This window comes from Phyllobates terribilis, unplaced genomic scaffold (genome assembly GCF_046119375.1).
Source record: "Phyllobates terribilis strain yellow unplaced genomic scaffold, ASM4611937v1 Scaffold_5__5_contigs__length_657084704, whole genome shotgun sequence".
NCBI classification, from domain to species: Eukaryota; Metazoa; Chordata; class Amphibia; order Anura; family Dendrobatidae; genus Phyllobates; species Phyllobates terribilis.
The window spans coordinates 19,755,539-19,775,184 of NW_027362765.1; the positions used below are offsets into that span (position 1 = coordinate 19,755,539).

The 19,646-nt window shown below is 45.4% G+C and overlaps 2 protein-coding genes across 6 annotated transcripts in view; one reads left to right on the forward strand and one right to left on the reverse strand.

Moving 5' to 3' along the window:
* The window catches only part of LOC141270572 (uncharacterized), a 215,872-nt gene that overhangs the window by 83,301 nt on the left and 112,925 nt on the right, over positions 1–19,646 (reverse strand). The window lies entirely within an intron of this gene.
* LOC141271763 (uncharacterized) overlaps positions 12,614–19,646 on the forward strand; it is a 46,322-nt gene continuing 39,289 nt past the window's right edge. For 3 of the 5 annotated variants that reach the window (XM_073681873.1, XM_073681877.1, XM_073681875.1), the window contains exons 1-2: positions 18,038–18,109; positions 18,553–18,658. The gene's annotated coding sequence lies outside the window, so the exon portion shown is untranslated. Of the gene's footprint in view, positions 12,683–18,037; positions 18,110–18,552; positions 18,659–19,646 lie in introns of those variants that run through there. The other 2 variants (XM_073681874.1, XM_073681876.1) reach the window with 2 other exon arrangements.

The window sequence follows — 19,646 nt, forward strand, 5'->3', positions numbered from 1 at the left end:
GTCCCTGCTATTATTCAACTTAGCACTAGATCCTCTGCTAAGAACTTTACAAAATCTACCGGCATTACAAGGAATCATGGTGGGTAACTCATCAGTTAAGATAATAGCCTTTGCCGATGACATATTGTTATTTATCGCTAACCCGACTTTTCAAGAAGTTGGAAGATACAATCTGGCAGCGAACTTTAGATATATAGTAGATTGGATCCGCGGGACCTCCCATTTTGCTAACGTACAACTAGAGCAACAACTGAGTCCCCGGGTGTCACTAACCGCCCTGATCCACTTAAGTAATGATGAAATCTCTGATGATATCAGAGAACATCGGGTCTTGTGGCAAACTATTTTGACATGGAGGAGAGGGAGAAAAATTTGTGGAGGGTCAGGGAATATATCTCCCTTCCAGCCATTCCTAGGCAACTCAAACTTTATGAATAACTGTCCATCCTCACATTATGTAACCTTGGCAAAGCAGGGTTGTACCATGGTGGCCGATATGCTGGACCAAAATTTCTCGCTACTACCTTTTGCAATAGCAACGCAATGCTTCCCCTCTTTCAGACATAGGCCTTTCCTCTTTCTTCAGGCACGCAGCCTAGCCCAAAAATATATTAGTGGTAAGAAAGATTCTGTTCAGATAAATAACATGAAGGTTTTTCTTAAAACCTCGAGGCAGCAAATTGCTTCAATGAGCAATATATATTCTATACTACGTCAACGCTGGTCTTGGGAAGAGAAGAATAGTGGACCTTCCAAATGGGCAAGAGATATACCAGGGTTTGAAGTGGGAGATTTTTTGAATGCCATAATGTCACAAAAGAAATATATTCCCTATAGTAGTTATACAGACATGGCTCTATTAATCCTCCATAGGGCATACATAACCCCAGCAAAACAGGCTAAAAAGACACCTACAGTATCGTATACATGCTCAAAATGTGGGACAAACAACACAGACATACTTCATCACTTGTGGAGTTGTTCAAAGATACAGGATTTGTGGCATGAAACACACATAGAAATAAAAAATACCCTCCATATTACATTTCCACTTACACCACAATGGGCAATCTTCAACATACTAGGTGAACTCCAACAATCTTTGCCCAAACATATAAAAGCAGTTCTGGTAATATGGGCCTCAGCGGTTAGGAAAAGTATACTACACCACTGGCTGAACCCTAATGTACCATCCCAATCATTGATACAGACAAAAATAATGTTCCTATTCACAACTGAATGGCGGGAAACATTAACTGACAAAGAGAGATTAACGGGGAGATTCCTCGCAACTTGGTCTTTCCTTATTCCCACATTATCACTGGCTATTAAAGATAGATTGAAAGCTCAATTAAAGGACACCAAATGGTATCTCCTTAAATGAGTTGAAGGTTGTGTTCCGAGAGGAGGGAAGGGGAGAGGCAAGGGGGGAGGGGAATACAGAATAGGTAAAGTTTAAATAATATTCTTGCTGTACTATATCATATGCATATCAAAATGGATTGCAAAGGACAAAGAAAAAGACACAGATCTCATAACATGTTATTGATTTGATATGTATTGCTTAAAATCAATAAAAAAAAGTTAAAAGAAACAAGCCTGAAATGAAGGACCATTTTGTGGTTTTTATGCACAAGATATCATGCAATGACCATGTAGAAACAGCTCCACCCTTGCAAGACAATGAAAAGTGCTGCCATTTTCCTTTCTTTGGAGTACATCACCCAAGAAAGCCTAAACAAATCAGAGTGGTGTTCGATTCAAGCGCGCGTCATGGGGCATCTCTGAACAACGTTCTCCTCACTGGTCCCAACTTGACCAATAACCTGGTGGGAGTGCTTATGAGATTCAGAAAAGAGCCAGTTACTATTACCCCTGACATCCAACAAATGTTCCATCATATGACAAGATCACAGAAATGATCTCAGGTTTCTATGGCCCCGAGACAATGACACCAGCATGGAAATGGTTGAATACAGCATGAAGGTACATGTTTGGAAGCAGTCCTTCTGTGGTCGCTACATACGGCCATAGGACTGCCTCAGATGGCAAATCAGAGTATGGAAAGGATGCCCAACAGTTTGTTGAAAAAAGACTTTAACGTGGACGACGGGCTCAAATACCTGTTCACAGCAAAAGAAGCCATAGATCTGCTTAAACTGATCCAAGGTGCAGTGCCTTGTGAAAGTATTTGGCCCCCTTGAACTTTTCTACCTTTTGCCACATTTCTGGCTTTAAACATAAAGACATAAAATTCTAATTTTTTGGGGAAGAATCAACAAGTGGGACACAATCGCGAAGTGGAACGAAATTTATTGGATATTTTAGTCTAAGGGGTAGCGTTTCTCCTTATGGAGAGTGACACACCAGCTCTGGCACGTCAAGGTAAGGAGGCTTATTCGCCATGCAATGCTCCTCTGGGAAATTCAATATGCAAATTGCCTCTTCAGAGAAAAAGAGGACTTGTACTCTATAGCGCCACTGACGAGGGCCAACAGCCCGAAACACCGTGTCTGCAAACTGAGATTCTGATTTGGCTTTTATCCTAAGTCATATTGCATGACTCTTTAAAGGGTTGATTGTGACTTGTAGGATTGCTACTTCCAATAGGTGGCGCTATAGAGTACAAGGCCTCTTTTTCTCTGAAGAGGCAATTTGCATATTGAATTTCACAGAGGAGCATTGCATGGCGAATAAGCCTCCTTACCTTGATGTGCCAGAGCTGGTGTGTCACTCTCCATAAGGAGAAAAGCTACCCCTTAGACCTCAGTCCAGAGCCTCTCACCTAGCCAAATCAGTTCTCATACTTTGCACTGACGAGGGCCAACAGCCCGAAACACCATGTCTGCAAATTGAGATTCTGATTTGGCTTTTATCCTAAGTCATATTGCACGACTCGATAAAGGGTTGATTGTGACTTGTAGGATTGCTACTTCCAATAGGTGGCGCTATAGAGTACAAGTCCTCTTTTTCTCTGAAGAGGCAATTTGCATATTGGATATTTTAAACTTTTTAAAAAAATTAAAAACTGAAAAGTGGGGCGTGCAATATTATTTGGCCCCCTTGAGTTAATACTTTGTAGCGCCACCTTTTGCTGCGATTACAGCTGCAAGTCGCTTGGGGTATGTCTCTATCAGTTTTGCACATCGAGAGGCTGAAATTCTTGCCCATTCTTCCTTGCAAAGCAGCTCGAGCTCAGTGAGGTTGGATGAAGAGCATTTGTGAACAGCAGTTTTCAGCTCTTTCCACAGATTCTCGATTGGATTCAGGTCTGGACTTTGACTTGGCCATTCTAACACCTGGATACGTTTATTTTTGAACCATTCCATTGTAGATTTGACCGCCTCCAATCTGGCTTCCGACTGCAACATTCTACTGAAACCGCACTGACTAAAGTCACCAACGACCTACTAACCACCAAATCCAAGCGACACTACCCTGTCTTCCTCCTCCTAGACCTGTCATCTGCCTTTGACACAGTGGACCATTCCCTCTTACTACAGACTCTCTCATCTCTCGGCATCACAGACTTGGCCCTATCTTGGATCTCTTCATACCTAACAGACAGGACATTCAGTGTCTCCCACTCACACACCACCTCCTCATCTCGCCCCCTATTTGTCGGTGTCCCCCAAGGTTCAGTTCTAGGACTCCTGCTCTTCTCCATCTTCGGCCTGGGACAGCTCATAGAGTCTCACGGCTTTCAGTATCACCTCTATGCTGATGACACAAAGATCTACCTCTATGGACCCGATATCTCCTCCCTACTAACCAAAATCCCACAATGTCTGTCCGCTATCTCATCCTTCTTCTCTGCCAGATTTCTAAAACTTAACATGGATAAAACAGAATTCATCATCTTTCCACCTTCCCATTCACCTCCCCTATCTGACCTATCTATCAACGTCAATGGCTGTTCACTCTCCCCAGTCCCGCAAGTTTGCTGCCTTGGGATAACCCTGGACTCTTATCTCTCCTTCAAACCACATATCCAAGCCCTTTTGACTTCCTGCAGACTCCAAGTCAAAAATATTTCCAGGATCCACACATTCCTCAACCATGAATCTGCAAAAACACTAGTGCACGCCCTCATCATCTCCCGCCTTGACTACTGTAACCTCCTGCTCTGTGGTTTCCCTTCCAACACTCTCGCACCCCTCCAATCTATCCTAAACTCTGCTGTCCGACTAATTCACCTGTGCCCCCGCTATTCCCCGGCCTCTCCTCTCTGTCAATCCCTTCACTAGCTCCCCATTGCCCAGAGACTCCAGTTCAAAACCCTAACCATTGCATACAAAGCCTTCCACAACCTGTCTCCTCCATATATCTGTGACCTAGTCTCCCATTACATACCTGCACGCAACCTCCAAATCCTCACAAGATCTCCTGCTCTACTCCCCTCTTATCTCCTCTTCCCATAATCGCAAACAAGATTTCTCCCGTGCATCCCCCCCTACTCTGGAACTCTCTACTCCAACATATCTGACTCTCACCTACCGTGGAAACCTTCAAAAGGAACCTGAAGACCCACCTCTTCCAACAAGCCTACAACCCGCAGTAACCATTGCTCCACCATACTGCTGCACGACTACCTCTACCCCCACCTACTGTATCCTCACCCATCCCTTGTAGACTGTGAGCCCTCACGTGCAGAGTCCTCGCTCCTACTGTACCAGTCACCGTCAGGTTTTGTTAAAAATTATTGTAATTGTTTTTGTACAGTACAGACCAAAAGTTTGGACACACCTTCTCATTTAAAGATTTTTCTGTATTTTCATGACTATGAAAATTGTACATTCACACCGAAGGCATCAAAACTATGAATTAACACATGTGGAATTATATACTTAACAAAAAAGTGTGAAACAACTGAAAATATGTCTTATATTCTAGGTTCTTCAAAGTAGCCACCTGACTGCTTTGCACACTCTTGGCATTCTCTTGATGAGCTTCAAGAGGTAGTCACAGGAAATTGTCTTCCAACAATCTTGAAGGCGTTCCCAGAGATGCTTAGCACTTGTTGGCCCTTTTGCCTTCACTCTGCGGTCCAGCTCACCCCAAACCATCTCGATTGGGTTCAGGTCTGGTGACTGTGGAGGCCAGGTCATCTGGCGTAGCACCCCATCACTCTCCTTCTTGGTCAAATAGCCCTTACACAGCCTGGAGGTGTGTTTGGGGTCATTGTCCTGTTGAAAAATAAATGATGGTCCAACTAAACGCAAACCGGATGGAATAGCATGCCGCTGCAATATGCTGTGGTAGCCATGCTGGTTCAGTATGCCTTCAATTTTGAATAAATCCTCAACAATGTCACCAGCAAAGCACCCCCACACCATCACACCTCCTCCTCCATGCTTCACGGTGGGAACCAGGCATGTAGAGTCCATCCGGTCACCTTTTCTGCGTCTCACAAAGACACGGTGGTTGGAACCAAAGATCTCAAATTTGGACTCATCAGACCAAAGCACAGATTTCCACTGGTCTAATGTCCATTGCTTGTGTTCTTTAGCCCAAACAAGTCTCTTCTGCTTGTTGCCTGTCCTTAGCAGTGGTTTCCTAGCAGCTATTTTACAATGAAGGCCTGCTGCACAAAGTCTCCTCTTAACAGTTGTTGAAGAGATGTGTCTGCTGCTAGAACTCTGTGTGGCATTGACCTGGTCTCTAATCTGAGCTGCTGTTAACCTGCGATTTCTGAGGCTGGTGACTCGGATAAACTTGTCCTCAGAAGCAGAGGTGACTCTTGGTCTTCCTTTCCTGGGGCGGTCCTCATGTAAGCCAGTTTCTTTCTAGCGCTTGATGGTTTTTGCAGCTGCACTTGGGGACACTTTCAAACTTTTCTCAATTTTTCGCACTGACTGACCTTCATTTCTTAAAGTAGTGATGGCCACTCGTTTTTCTTTACTTAGCTGCTTTTTTCTTGCCAAAATACAAAATTCTAACAGTCTATTCAGTAGGACTATCAGCTGTGTATCCACCAGACTTCTGCACAACAGGGCACACCTGTGAAGTGAAAACCATTTCCGGTGACTACCTCTTGAAGCGGCGTCATCTCCCGGTCTCCTGGCTGCTCGCAGCGGAAGTACCCGCACAGGCAGTGCCGCTCCCCGGTCCTCACTAATACGGTTTGCTGGCCGCGACTAATCAGCGATATTGGCGCCAAATTTAAACACCGCTCTGCTGATTGGTCGCGATCACCGGCCGCGACCAATCAGCGAATCGTATTAGTGAGGACTGGGGAGTGGCGTTGCCTGTGCGGGTACTTCCGCTGCGAGCAGCCGGGAGATGACCGGCTGCTCGCAGCAGAAGTATCCCGACCGGCGGCGCCGCTCCCCGATCCTCCCTTCACACTTGCCGTCGGGAGATCAGCAGCCCTAGCCGCTGATCTCCCGACGGTAGCCGCATGGAGGTCAGCGGTGCCGCCGGTCAGGGTACTTCTGCTAGTGCCGGTCATCTCCCGGCTGCATCGCCGCTGACCTCCGTGCGGCAGATAAGCCTCTAACAGCCGCCATCTTTTTCTGAAATCCCGCCGCGGCCGGACCAATCAGCGACGCGGGATTTCCTGGACAGAAGGACAGACAGATGGGATAAGACGATTATATATATTAGATGTAGCTCTATCAAAATCAAGTCCAATACCTTTATATGGCCAATCCATTCCTTCATTACTGAGAAATCAGCGTTTGAATTTATATGCAAATGAGGTTGAAGCCTTATAGTAGATCTAAAGCCTCTGTCTCTCCAGCTCTATTAGCCACCCAGAGCAGCCTAATCCTTCTTACTGCAGCTATATGGATGGAAGTGCTGGCCAGTTTGTGAGGAAAGCTGCAGCTTACTTAACAAAGAAAACCCTTTCCCATTTCATGCTGTCAGCAATGGCACCACATGGAAAAGAAATATCACAAAACATGAGAAAGAAAGTAATTTTTTTTATACAAGAAAGGTGAAGGCTACAAGAAGATCAGCAAAGGTTTACTTATCAGTCAGATACTGGAGCAAAAGTGATCAAGAAATGTAACTAAGATGTAATTGCAACCATCTCACAGAGACAATCAGACCAACTATGGAAGCTACCATCTAAACAGGAGCGTCTTCAGATGAGAAAGCTTGAAGAAAATCAACATTCAAGTTCACATGGAGATAGCTAAAGAAGTAAAAAGCTAAACCGGGGTGAGTGTTTCTCGTGACACAAAACGCCATACACTGCAGAAGAATGGCATGTATGGGTGTCGTCCACAAAGGAAGCCTTTACTAAAGTCCTCCCACTATTTGCCAGGGCCTATGTTGAAAAATATGAAGACTACAAGGACTCTATACTCATTTTCAAAATCATAGCTTCAAACTGTATGGCGTTTCAAAGGTGAGGAGTACAAAGAAAAATATGTGGTGTCTACAGTGAGACATGGTGGAGGCAGTGTCCTTATGTGGGGCTGCATGTGCACTGCTGGTGTTGGGAAGCTACATTCCATTGATGGTAGCATGAATTCCAAGATGTACTGTTCTATAGTGAAAGAGAAGATGCCACCATCACTCTGTGATCTCAGTAAATGTGCACTTTTCTAACTTGATTGATCCAAAACACACATTTAAGGCTGTTGTCTGCTGCCTTTAATATCATGTCCTCCCTCTATCTGAAACTGAATCTCTCTAAAACTGAACTTCTCTTGTTTCCTCCCTCTACTAGCCTACCCATGCTACTGGAAATACAGTTGTTTTAAGTGATTTGTATATTTTTAATGTAAGAAATTAATCTTTAAAGGGTGTGGTAGATCGGCTCACTTGGTTGCACATAGAGGTAGACACAGGAACACTGCCTCTTTAAATCTGTGGTTTATTAAGAGCACTGCATAGACCACAACAACGTTTGCAACACAAACACAGCCTTCCTGGCCTACCATCTCCTCTTCACCCAATACAAAGAAGGGAAACCCGTCAGATTCAAAGCTTGATGAGACTTTTTAGGGTCAACCTATTTCTTATTTGAGCAATCGAGGTCTCCACCCCTCCCCTACAAGTCCCAAAACAACATTAAGTCCTGTTCTATGATCATTGGGTGCAACAAATCCAGGACCACGTCAACCTCATAAGACTCAGTACCTCGGACCATCTCAATGACCACTCTGGCCACCAGATAGTCTTTAGCATCCCCGTGAATGCAGCGGACGCCAGCCTTCTTCCCAGGGATCAATTGGAGAGGGAGTGTGGCCCTCACGAGGGACACCAAATTCCCTGAGTATAGTCGTCCAGTCACTTGCAGGCCATTCACTTTTACAGGACAAGCTTGGGACCCCTTGCCGGGTGGACAGTCCACACTGCAAGCTGGATATGCGTAGAAGGAACACCAGCGTCCCAGCCTACAGTACATTAGCTTGGTGGTCAGGGGACAATGCAGCCATATGACCTGGGCCATGTCATCTCCAGCAAATTACATTCCCCGATGAGGCCCTTGGCCTGACCTCCGCCTCCTCCTTGGACACCCCACCCCCTTTTTAACCACTGCCCCCCAGTATGGAATGGGTTGCCTACTCAGGGACCCGTCGACCATCAGATACCTTTCAACCAGTCCGACCAAGTCATCAGCGTTCCGGGGATTTCCCTGGACAACCCAAATCTGCCTCAGGCTCGGAAGGGAGTGCACGAATCGGTCCATAATAACTCGCTCCACCATCTGCGCTGGGTTAGAGGACTCCGGCTGTAACCACTTTTGGACGAGGTGCAGCAGCTCAAATTTCTGTTTTCAATTTTTCATATTCTTTGGTGTGCTGTAATGCCAAATCATAGTAGACATTTTGTGGCTCCCCCATTAAGTATGGAGACAGGACTTTCACCCACTGCTCTAGCGGGAATTTCTATCGGCAACCCTTTCAAAAACAGTTAAAAAGGCCTCTATGTCGTCACCTGGGGTCATCTTTTGCAAGGCTCTCCCCACCGCCTTCCGGACAGAGAAATCATCAGCTGACATTGGGGTCGGAGCTGCTGCCGTGCCACGAATCGCCTCGGTGAGTAAATCAATCTGCTGCTGTTGACGGAGCTGCTCCTGGTGCAGTTGCTGCTGCAGCTCCTCCTTGTGCTGTTGCAGCTGCTGCTGGCTTTGGACCAGATGCTTGATCAGTTCCACCATTTTGTCTGACCACTGGTCCATCCTTACAGCCGCCTTCACCCAGGGCATGCAGTGTGTCCACAGCCGTCACACTTGCTTCCTGGTGATCATGTCCGCACTTCTAACTCCAACTTTGGTAGATCAGCTCACTTGGTTGTACATAGAGGAACACTGTCTCTTTAAATCTTCTGTGGTTTATTAAGAGCACTGCATAAACCATAACAACGTTAGCAAAACAAACAAGGCCTTCTCGGCCTAAAAGGAAAAACAAAACATAACGCATGGCACAGTCCTTGTTGCTACAGGTAACCGCCCGCTTCAGGAACAAAACAACCCAAGATTTAGCTTTCCTTAACATGAACAACACAGCTCCAGAGCTTGTGCCTCCAGGCGCACTCACTACAAATGCTCTAACAGTCTGGGAATTTATCCTCTGAGTTCCTCCCTTTATACAGGTGTTTAATCACCCTAGCACTAAAGATGGATGATTAACCCCTTCTATACTTCGTGTGCTGGAACACTTTTTCTATGTTTATATTACTGTTGCCAACAATCTCAGTGCTACATATCTTCCCTCCAGTACTTTGCCAGCGACTTTGCCACAAGGCAAACCCCTTGTTGAACTAAATGTTTGACCCCGATAAAATAAAAAAGCATATACTCACCTCCCGTGCTGGCGCCATTCCCACGGTATCGGCACTCGCTCTCCCTGGCGCTCCCGTGCAGTTGCTGTGACACCAGCACCCAATCAGCGCTGGTGTCACTGTTCCCACCTTTGGACAAATCGAACAAGAAGAGGAAGTCCGGGCTGTAGCTGATCTCTCACTTCCTCTTCATGTTCAATTCGACAGCAGACATGGACAGTGAAGTCAGTGCTGATTGGGCGCCGGGGTCACGTGTTACAACACGTGACGGGAGAACAAGTGTCAACACCACAGGAACATCGCTGGCACGGGAGGGGAGAATATGCTTTTTTATTTTATCGGGGCCAGGTGTGGGGGATGATAAGGAGTTGTCCAAGTAGTAGATGCTGTCACATTGTATGATTTTTAAATAATTAAATTGCATTTAATTGCATGAAATAAGTATTTGATCACCTACCACCCAGCAAGAATTCTAGCTCTCACAGACCTGTTAGTTTTTCTTTAAGAAGCCCTCCTACTCTGCAGTCATTACCTGCATTAATTGCACCTGTTTTAACTCGTTACCTGTATGAAAGTCACCTGTCTATACACTCAATCAATCACACTCCAACCTCTCCACCATGGCCAAGACCAAAGAGCTATCTAAAGACATCAGGGACAAAGCTGTAGACCTGCACAAGGCTGGAATGGGCTACTGGGCTACAGGACAATAGGCAAGCAACTAGGTGCGAAGGCAACAACTGTTGGCGCAATTTTTAGAAAATGGAAGAAACACAAGATGACTGTCAATATTCCTCGTTCTGGGGCTCCATGTAAGATCTTGCCTCGTGGGGTATACATGATTCTGAGAAAGGTCAGGAATCAGCCCTGAACTACATGGGAGGACCTGAAGAGAGCTGGGACCACAGTCTCAAACATTACTGTTAGGCCATGGCCCTATTATCAGTATTTGCTCAGTATTTTTTCTCAGGAGTGGGAGACAAAACCAGAATTGGTGACTTGTTTCTATTATACCTTTTCTCTGATTGTTCCTCACCTGGTTTTTGCTCCCACTCCTGAGAAAAAATACTGACCGAATACTGACCAAATACTGATAGTGGGCCCGTGGCCTTAGGAACACATTACGCGTCATGGACTAAAATCCGGAAGGGCATGCAATGTCCCCCTGCTACGTCAGAACATGTCCAGGCCCATTTGATTGACCATCTGGATGATCCAGAGGAGGCATGGGAGAAGGTCATGTGGTCAGATGAGATCAAAATAGAACTGTTTGGTATCAACTCGACTCATCGTGTTTGGAGGAAGAAGGATGAGTACAACCCTAAAACCATCGGTGGGAGCTGGGAGAGGAGATGGCGCCTGTCAGATGTTTGTGACATTTACTTTCAATGAGCCGTAAATGTCACAGATGAGTATTCCCCTAAAGGTTTTATTGGGTTTGATCTAATAACGAGAGCCCCAGACCAAGAAGGGCTGCGCCCCAGATATAGAGGATAATGTTCTGCCGTCTATATACGCTATACTGGTCTTTACATTTATAAATAGAAGTGACTTAGTTAGAAGTGGTTCCGCTCCGTACAGGACGCGCACATAAGGATAAGCTCCGCACACCTCATTCACGCACAGCTCCGCTCAGTACGCCTCATTCACACGCGGCTCCGCTCCGTACAGGACGCGCACATAAGGATCCGCTCCACACACCTCATTCACGCACGGCTCCACTCAGTACGCCTCGTACACACACGGCTCCGCTTCGTACACCTCGTACACGCTTGGCTCCGCTCCGTACACCTCGTACACGCTCTGCTCCGCTCCGTACACCTTGCACACACGCGGCTCTGCTCTGTACACCTCGTACACACACGGCTCTGCTCCGTACACCTCATACACACACAGCTCCGCTCCGTACACCTCGTACACACACGGCTCCGCTCCGTACACCTCGTACACGCTCGGCTCCGCTCCGTACACCTCGTACACGCTCTGCTCCGCTCCATACACCTCGTACACGCTCTGCTCCGCTCCGTACACCTTGCACACACGCGGCTCTGCTCTGTACACCTCGTACACGCTCTGCTCCGCTCCGTACACCTCGTACACGCGTGGCTCCGCTCCGTACACCTCGTACACGCGTGGCTCCGCTCCGTACACCTCGTACACGCGTGGCTCCGCTCCGTACACCTCGTACACGCGTGGCTCCGCTCCGTACACCTCATACACACCCGGCTCCGCTCCGTACACCTCGTACACACGCGGCTCCGCTCCGTACGCCTCGTACACACACGGCTCCGCTCCGTACACCTCGTACACGCGCGGCTCCGCTCCGTACACCTCGTACACGCGCGGCTCCGCTCCGTACACCTCGTACACACGCGGCTCTGCTCCGTACACCTCGTACACACGCGGCTCTGCTCCGTACACCTCGTACACACGCGGCTCCGCTCCGTACACCTCGTACACACGCGGCTCCGCTCCGTACACCTCGTACACACGCGGCTCCGCTCCGTACACCTCGTACACACACGGCTCCGCTCCGTACACCTCGTACACGCGCGGCTCCGCTCCGTACACCTCGTACACACGCGGCTCTGCTCCGTACACCTCGTACACACGCGGCTCCGCTCCGTACACCTCGTACACACGCGGCTCCGCTCCGTACACCTCGTACACACACGGCTCCGCTCCGTACACCTCGCACACGCGCGGCTCTGCTCCGTACACCTCGTACACACACGGCTCTGCTACATCCACACTGTAAACCCCTCCTGACCCCACACATAACATTCACCTCATCCAGCACCATGACAACCAGCACAGCAGAGTCCTGCATCCACTGAGGCCCCTGATCATGTGACCCCTGACTCCTCCCCTCCTGTGACCTCATCACAGGTCCTGTGCGCACAGAACAGCCATATATGTGGTGGCGGCTCTGCAGGTGGAGGTATGTGGAGACCCCCATTACTGGGCCAGGGGGCATTAACCCCTTTAGTTCTGGGCTAGTTTGACGTTTAACCCCTTAGTGACGAGACCAAATGTTACAATTCTGAGCAGTGTCACTTTATGCTGTAATACCTCTGGAACGTTTCTCCATATCCCGGTGATTCTGATACTGTTTTTTTTTCGTGACATGCTGTACATTATGTTAGTGGTAAAGTTAGGTTGATCGGTTTTCTGTTTATTAATGAGAAATTTCCAGGCTTTGAATGATTTGTCCCTTTTCTCCACATGGTCACCACAGACAGGTAATAGATCCCATTTCCCTCCTGTCGGCTTTACATCAGCGCCGTCTGTAAAATGTTCCTTTATTTTGTTAGCATTTTACAAGGTTTAATATTGTAGTAGTAAGATTTTTCAAGGAAATTTACAAAACTTATTTTTTAGGACCCTATTCAGTTTTGAAGGGACTTTAGGGTATATTGGAAAAACCCCAAAAGTGATAGCATTTTAAAAACAGCGCCCCTCAACATATTCAGCACTGTGGTCAGGTCGTTTATTAACCCTTCAGGTGCTGTTCAGGAATTGACACAAAGTGGAATGACAGGAATGAATAATTGTATTTGTACCACATCTCGACAGGCCACTATAGCCGGCGGACCTGGAGGCCATTACTTTGTCATCGATTGCTATGGCAACCATCAGGACCACACAGTCACGATCTCAGGGTGTTGATGAGGTTCAACTGGGAGCCCCCACACTCTGCTAGCTGTTACTAATGACAGCGGCATCTAGGGGGTTAAATGGCCATGGTTGGTGCCAACATCGATCCTGGCTGATGCAGCAGGATGTCGGCTGTAGTGTACAGCTAACAGCTGCTGCACCTTCACCAGTCAGGGAATGATATTCTCTTATGTCTTGGGTTAGTAAAAAGGCGTATTGGTGCTCATTAAGCGGTTAAAGAGTATCTAAACTTTTATTTTTATTTTTACTCCTAAACTTGGAATTTGCATATTTAATTTCCCAGAAGAGCATGCATGGCGTATGTCTCCTCACTCTGACATGCCAGGCCTGACATGTCACTCTACGCAAGGAGAAATGTTACCTCTCAGATCCTATTCTTAAACTAGAAATATAATGTGGACACATTTTGTATTTTCAATAATTTTCACAATTTTTCTGCCTTCTTACAAAATATAGGTGGTAAAGTGTGGTGTAACCAAGTGCACAGCGTCGTCTACCAATCGTGGAGCTCTGTGACTGTAGTGTGGGCACTGTACACCCTTGTATATGAGGGACCCCGCTACGGTTGCACTTTTCTTCGGGGTCTGATTTCCCTATGTCCGCTCTCGCCATGCCATATCAATATTGTCTCGATCTGAGGGGATCGATTCTCAGGACCAGGATGCAGGCCTGGTCAGTAGTCCGCCGCTGACGAACAAGAGCCCTGCGAACTGCCTCTTACCTCCCAGCATCTTCAGATGCTTTTTTGATTAGTTGGCCAATGTTGTGTGCCAGGCCGGCTAATCATAAGAGAAGGAGGTAGGAGACAGTTCGCAGAGGTCCTGAAATTTATTCACTCATCTCTAGACTATATTGATAAGGCGCAACGAGTGCACATGTAGTGAAATTATGAAATTATTTGCTCATTTCTATTAGTGTTACATATAGTGGGGAAAATAAATATTTGATACACTTCCAATTTTGCAAGTTTTCCCACCGATTTTGGAGGGCTTTTCTGCAAAGGTGATAGGACGACTGCACCGTATTGAAGGGAGGATGGATGGGGTCATGTATCGCGAGATTTTGGCCTACATCCTCCTTCCCTCAGTAAGAGCATTGAAGATGGGCCATGGCTGGGTCTTCTCTTCCAGCATGACAAAGACCCGAAACACACAACCAGGGCCACTAAGGAGTGGCTCCGTAAGATGTATTTCAAGGTCCTGGGGTGACTTAGCCTGTCTCCAGGCCTGAACCCAATAGAAAATCTTTGGAGGGAGTTGAAACTCAATGTTGCCCAGCGACAGCCCCAAAACCGAGAAGATCTGTATGGAGGAATGGGCCAAAATCCTTGTGTGTGCAAACTTGGTCAAGAACTACAGGAAACGTCTGACCTCTGTAATTGCAAGCAAAGGTTTCTGGACCAAATATTAAGTTCTGTTTTTCTATTGTATCAAATACCTATTTAATGCAATAAAATGCAAATTAATCATGTAAAAGTCCTACAATGTGATTTTCTTGTTTTTATTTTTAGTTTCTGTCTCTCACAGGTGAAGTGTACTGATAAAAATTACCGATCTCTCAATTTGTTGTAGGTGGGAAAACTTGCAAAATCAGCAGTGTATCAAATACTTATTTTCCCCACTATATACGAAATCTGTCTGGTTTCCAGAAAATAAAAAATAAAGTTTTGCATGCAGAACTTTTTTCTTCCATTGTAAAAATAAAAACAAGGAAATCGGACAGACCCCATATACATCAGTGGGGGTCCTTCTGCTTCTTTACAAACAATAATACAGCAGATCCTAATTCCGGTCTATTCTAATTGGAAAGACCGGGAAATGTTTTCGCCATAACTCTTTTAATTTTCCATCAACATAGTTGTATAAGGGCTTGTTTTTTTGCAAAATAGTATTTATTGACACCATTCATTTTACCATAAAATGTACTGGGGAGTGGGTAAAAAATTCCAAGTCGGACGAAATTATGAAAAAAAAATGTAACTCCACCATTGTATTTTGGGTTTTGTTTTTGCTACATTCATTCATTGTGTAGTAAAAGTGACTTGTTCTGATTCTCCAGGTCAGTACGATTACTATGATACCAGACTTGCATTTTTTATTTATTTAAAGAGAACCTAAAAGCTGATACATGTTGCCGGATCCACAGGCAGCATGTATCAGACACTCAGCCAAATATGTTTAATGCTGCAATGTAGCGGCGTTTCAGAGAAAAAAGAGTTTAATGGCCGTCGGAACCGAGCTGCACGGGAGACTAGTCGGACAAGCTGGTCCACAGTGACGTCACTCCGCTCGCTCCCCCTGAGTGATACAAGTGTTTCTCACTAAATTATAATATCATCAAAAAGTTAATTTATTTCAGTTCTTCAATACAAAAAGTGAAACTCACATATTTATATAGAGTCATTACAAGCAGAGTGATCTATTTCAAGTGTTTATTTCTGTTAATGTTGATGATTATGGCTTACAGCCAATGAAAACATAAAAGTCATTATCTCAGTAAATTAGAATAATTAACAAAAAAACACCTGCGTCTAAAAAGGTCCCTTAGTCTGTTTCAGTAGGCTCCACAATCATGTAGAAGACTGCTGACTTGACAGATGTCCAGAAGGCAGTCATTGACACACTCCACAAGGAGGGTAAGCCACAAAAGGTCATTGCTAAAGAAGCTGGCTGTTCACAGAGTGCTGTATCCAAGCATATTAATGGACAGTTGACTGGAAGGAAAAAGTGTGGTAGAAAAAGGTGCCTTGAAAGGATTGTTAAGAAAAGGCCATTAAAGAATTTGGGGGAGATTCACAAGGAGTGGACTGCTGCTCTGGAGTCACTGCTTCAAGAGCCACCACACACAGACGTATCCAGGACATGGGCTACAAGTGTCACATTCCTTGTGTCAAGCCACTCATGACCAATAGACAACGCCAGAAGCGTCTTACCTGGGCCAAGGAGAAAAAGACCTGGACTGTTGCTCAGTGGTCCAAGGTGTTGTTTTCATATGACAGTAAATTTTGCATTTCATTTGGAAATCAAGGTCTCAGAGTCTGGAGGAAGAGTGGAGAGGCCACAATCCAAGCTGCTTGAGCACTAGTGTGAAGTTTCCACAATCCGTGATGGTTTGGGGAGCCATGTCATCTGCTGGTGTAGGTCCACTGTATTTTATCAAGACCAAAGTCAACGCAGCCGTCTACCAGGAAATTATAGAGCACTTCATGCTTCCCTCTGCCGACAAGCTTTTTGAAGATGGAAATTTCATTCTCCAGCAGGACTTGGCACCTGTCCACATTGCCAAAAGTACCAATACCTGGTTTAAAAACAACTGTATCACTGTGCTTGATTGGCCAGCGAACTCGCCTGACCTTAACCCCATAGAGAATCTATGGGGTATTGTCAAGAGGAAGATGAGAGACACCAGACCCAACAATGCAGATGAGCTGAAGGCTGCTATCAAAGCAACCTGGGTAATTGATGCAAAAGGAGCCCCGACCAAGTATTGAGTGCATTTACTGAACATACATTTCAGTAGGCCAAGATTTTGGATTTTAAAATCATTTTTCAAGCTGTTGTTATAAAGTATTCTAATTTGTGTTTTCATTGGCTGAAAGCGCGAAAGAGACACCATATATAACATAGATATACCCCAAAAGGTAAATTTTTTTCTTTACATTTTTCATACACATATTATTACCTCAGTCCACACTTTCACTCCCCTTTTCAAAATATACCGTTTTTTGTATTTCTGATTTTTATACCACTTTTTCATATTTCATGCATAATTCTCATATTTTTATATGGTTTACTTATTCTACACACAACAATGATAAGGCTGCGTGCCCACTATGCGTTTTTCAAGCGTTTTTGCCTCGGAATTTCCGCAGCGAAAATGCTTAAAAAACGCTTGGTAATACGTGCCCCATGGTCACCAATGATAATCCACATGCTGTGCACATGCTGTGGAAATTTCCGCTGTGGATTATCATTGCGGAAAAATCCGCGGCATGTCCATTATTTTTGCGGACACGCGGCGTAATTGCCGCCATTGACTTGCATTGAATCGCTTAATATCCGCATGACTACATCACATGACTAAATGCGTCATGGAAGGTCCTTTTACACCACCGCGAGCCGTACAAGACACCGGACGCACCGGAGAGAAAGCCGCGGGCCATCAGAGGGTGTGTATTATGTTTTTTTAATTTTTTTTTACCATTTTTATTCTTTTTTTAACTATTAACTTGGTCACACTATATAAATCCATGCCGGTTGCATGGATTTATATAGTGTGACCAAGTTGTCAAGCACTTTCCAAGTGATGCTAAAATCTCTTGGAAAAGCGCTTGATAATCCGCATGCAGAAATGCATGCAAAGACGCTTGACAAACGCTTCTACCTGGCGGGAAAAACGCATGTAAAATCCGCATGAGTTTTTCCTGTCAGGAAGATGCAGAAAAAATCTGCAGCATTTCTGCATCGTGGGCACTTAGCCTTGTAAGGTAGAGTTTAGTCATTTTTTCCTCCACCAGATGTCACTGTCCTGCTACGATCACTGATAGGGAGTACTGTGTGCTGTAGTGATTAATGTCCGGCAAGTTATCAGTGCAGTGACGGTCCCTGGTCACGTCACTGGGCACACCTCAGTGTACTCTTGTGATATGCCCACGGATGTGATCGCACTGCTTCTGGTGCCTGGTAATGAGGTATTTCCCTGTTTTAATGCCATTGACTTTTCTTTCACAGTGACACTATTTAAAGTGCCCACCTATGTCACTCCCTGAGGACGCAGCCGTGAAACGTTAGATCGTATGGCTGGGCAACAGGAGAATTTCTACATCACTCAGCTCTCTTAACCTTGGGACTCTACTCTATACTCATCTATATCATCTACAGTGTACTGCTTATATAGTTTGATATTGCTCTTTATATATACAAGTGCTTCTCACAAAATTAGAATATCATCAAGAAGTTAATTTATTTCAGTTCTTCAACGCAAAAAGTGAAATGCATATATTATATAGAGTCATTACGAACAGAGTGATCTATTTCAAGTGTTTATTTCTGTTAATGTTGATGATTATGGCTTACAGCCAATGAAAACACAAAAGTCATTATCTCAGTAAATTTGAATCTATAATCTAACCAGGGCTGTGTCCTTCTGTCCGAAGCCTCTATAGACTGAGCATGCTCAGTGTGGCGCCATGACGACAATATGTCCAGGACAAGAGAGAGAGAAAGAGAGAGACAAATTTGTGAGTACACCCCCATATTATCAGTACATTATATATACAGCAGTCAGCATAATGAGTACACCCCCCTGTATTCTCAGTACGTTATACATTCAGCGCTCAGCGCGAGTACACCCCCCTGTATTCTCAGTACGTTATATATACAGCGCTCAGCGTAAGTGAGTACACCCCCCTGTATTCTCAGTACATTATATATACAGCGCTCAGCGTGAGTACACCCCCCTGTATTCTCAGTACGTTATATATACAGCGCTCAGCGTAAGTGAGTACACCCCCCTGTATTCTCAGTACATTATATATACAGCGCTCAGCGTGAGTACACCCCCCTGTATTCTCAGTACGTTATATATATACAGCGCTCAGCGTAAGTGAGTACACCCCCCTGTATTCTCAGTACATTATATATACAGCGCTCAGCGTAAGTGAGTGCACCCCCCTGTACTCTCAGTAAGTTATATATATACAGCGCTCAGCGTAAGTGAGTACACCCCCCTGTATTCTCAGTACGTTATATATACAGCGCCCAGCATAAGTGAGTGCACCCCCTGTATTTTCAGTACGTTATACATACTGCACTCAGCTTAAGTGAGTACACCCCCCTGTGTTCTCAGTATGTTATATATACAGTGCTCAGCATAAGTGAGTACACCCCCTGTATTCTCAGTACGTTATATATACAGCGCCCAGCATAAGTGAGTGCACCCCCTGTATTTTCAGTACGTTATACATACTGCACTCAGCTTAAGTGAGTACACCCCCCTGTGTTCTCAGTATGTTATACATACAGTGCTCAGCATAAGTACCCCCCCTGTATTCTCCGTACGTTATACATACTGCACTCAGCGTAAGTGAGTACACCCCCCCTGTATTCTCAGTACGTAATATATACAGCATTCAGCGTAAGTGAGTACACCCCCCTGTATTCTCAGTACGTTATATATATACAGCGCTCAGCGTAAGTGAGTACACCCCCCTGTATTCTCAGTATGTT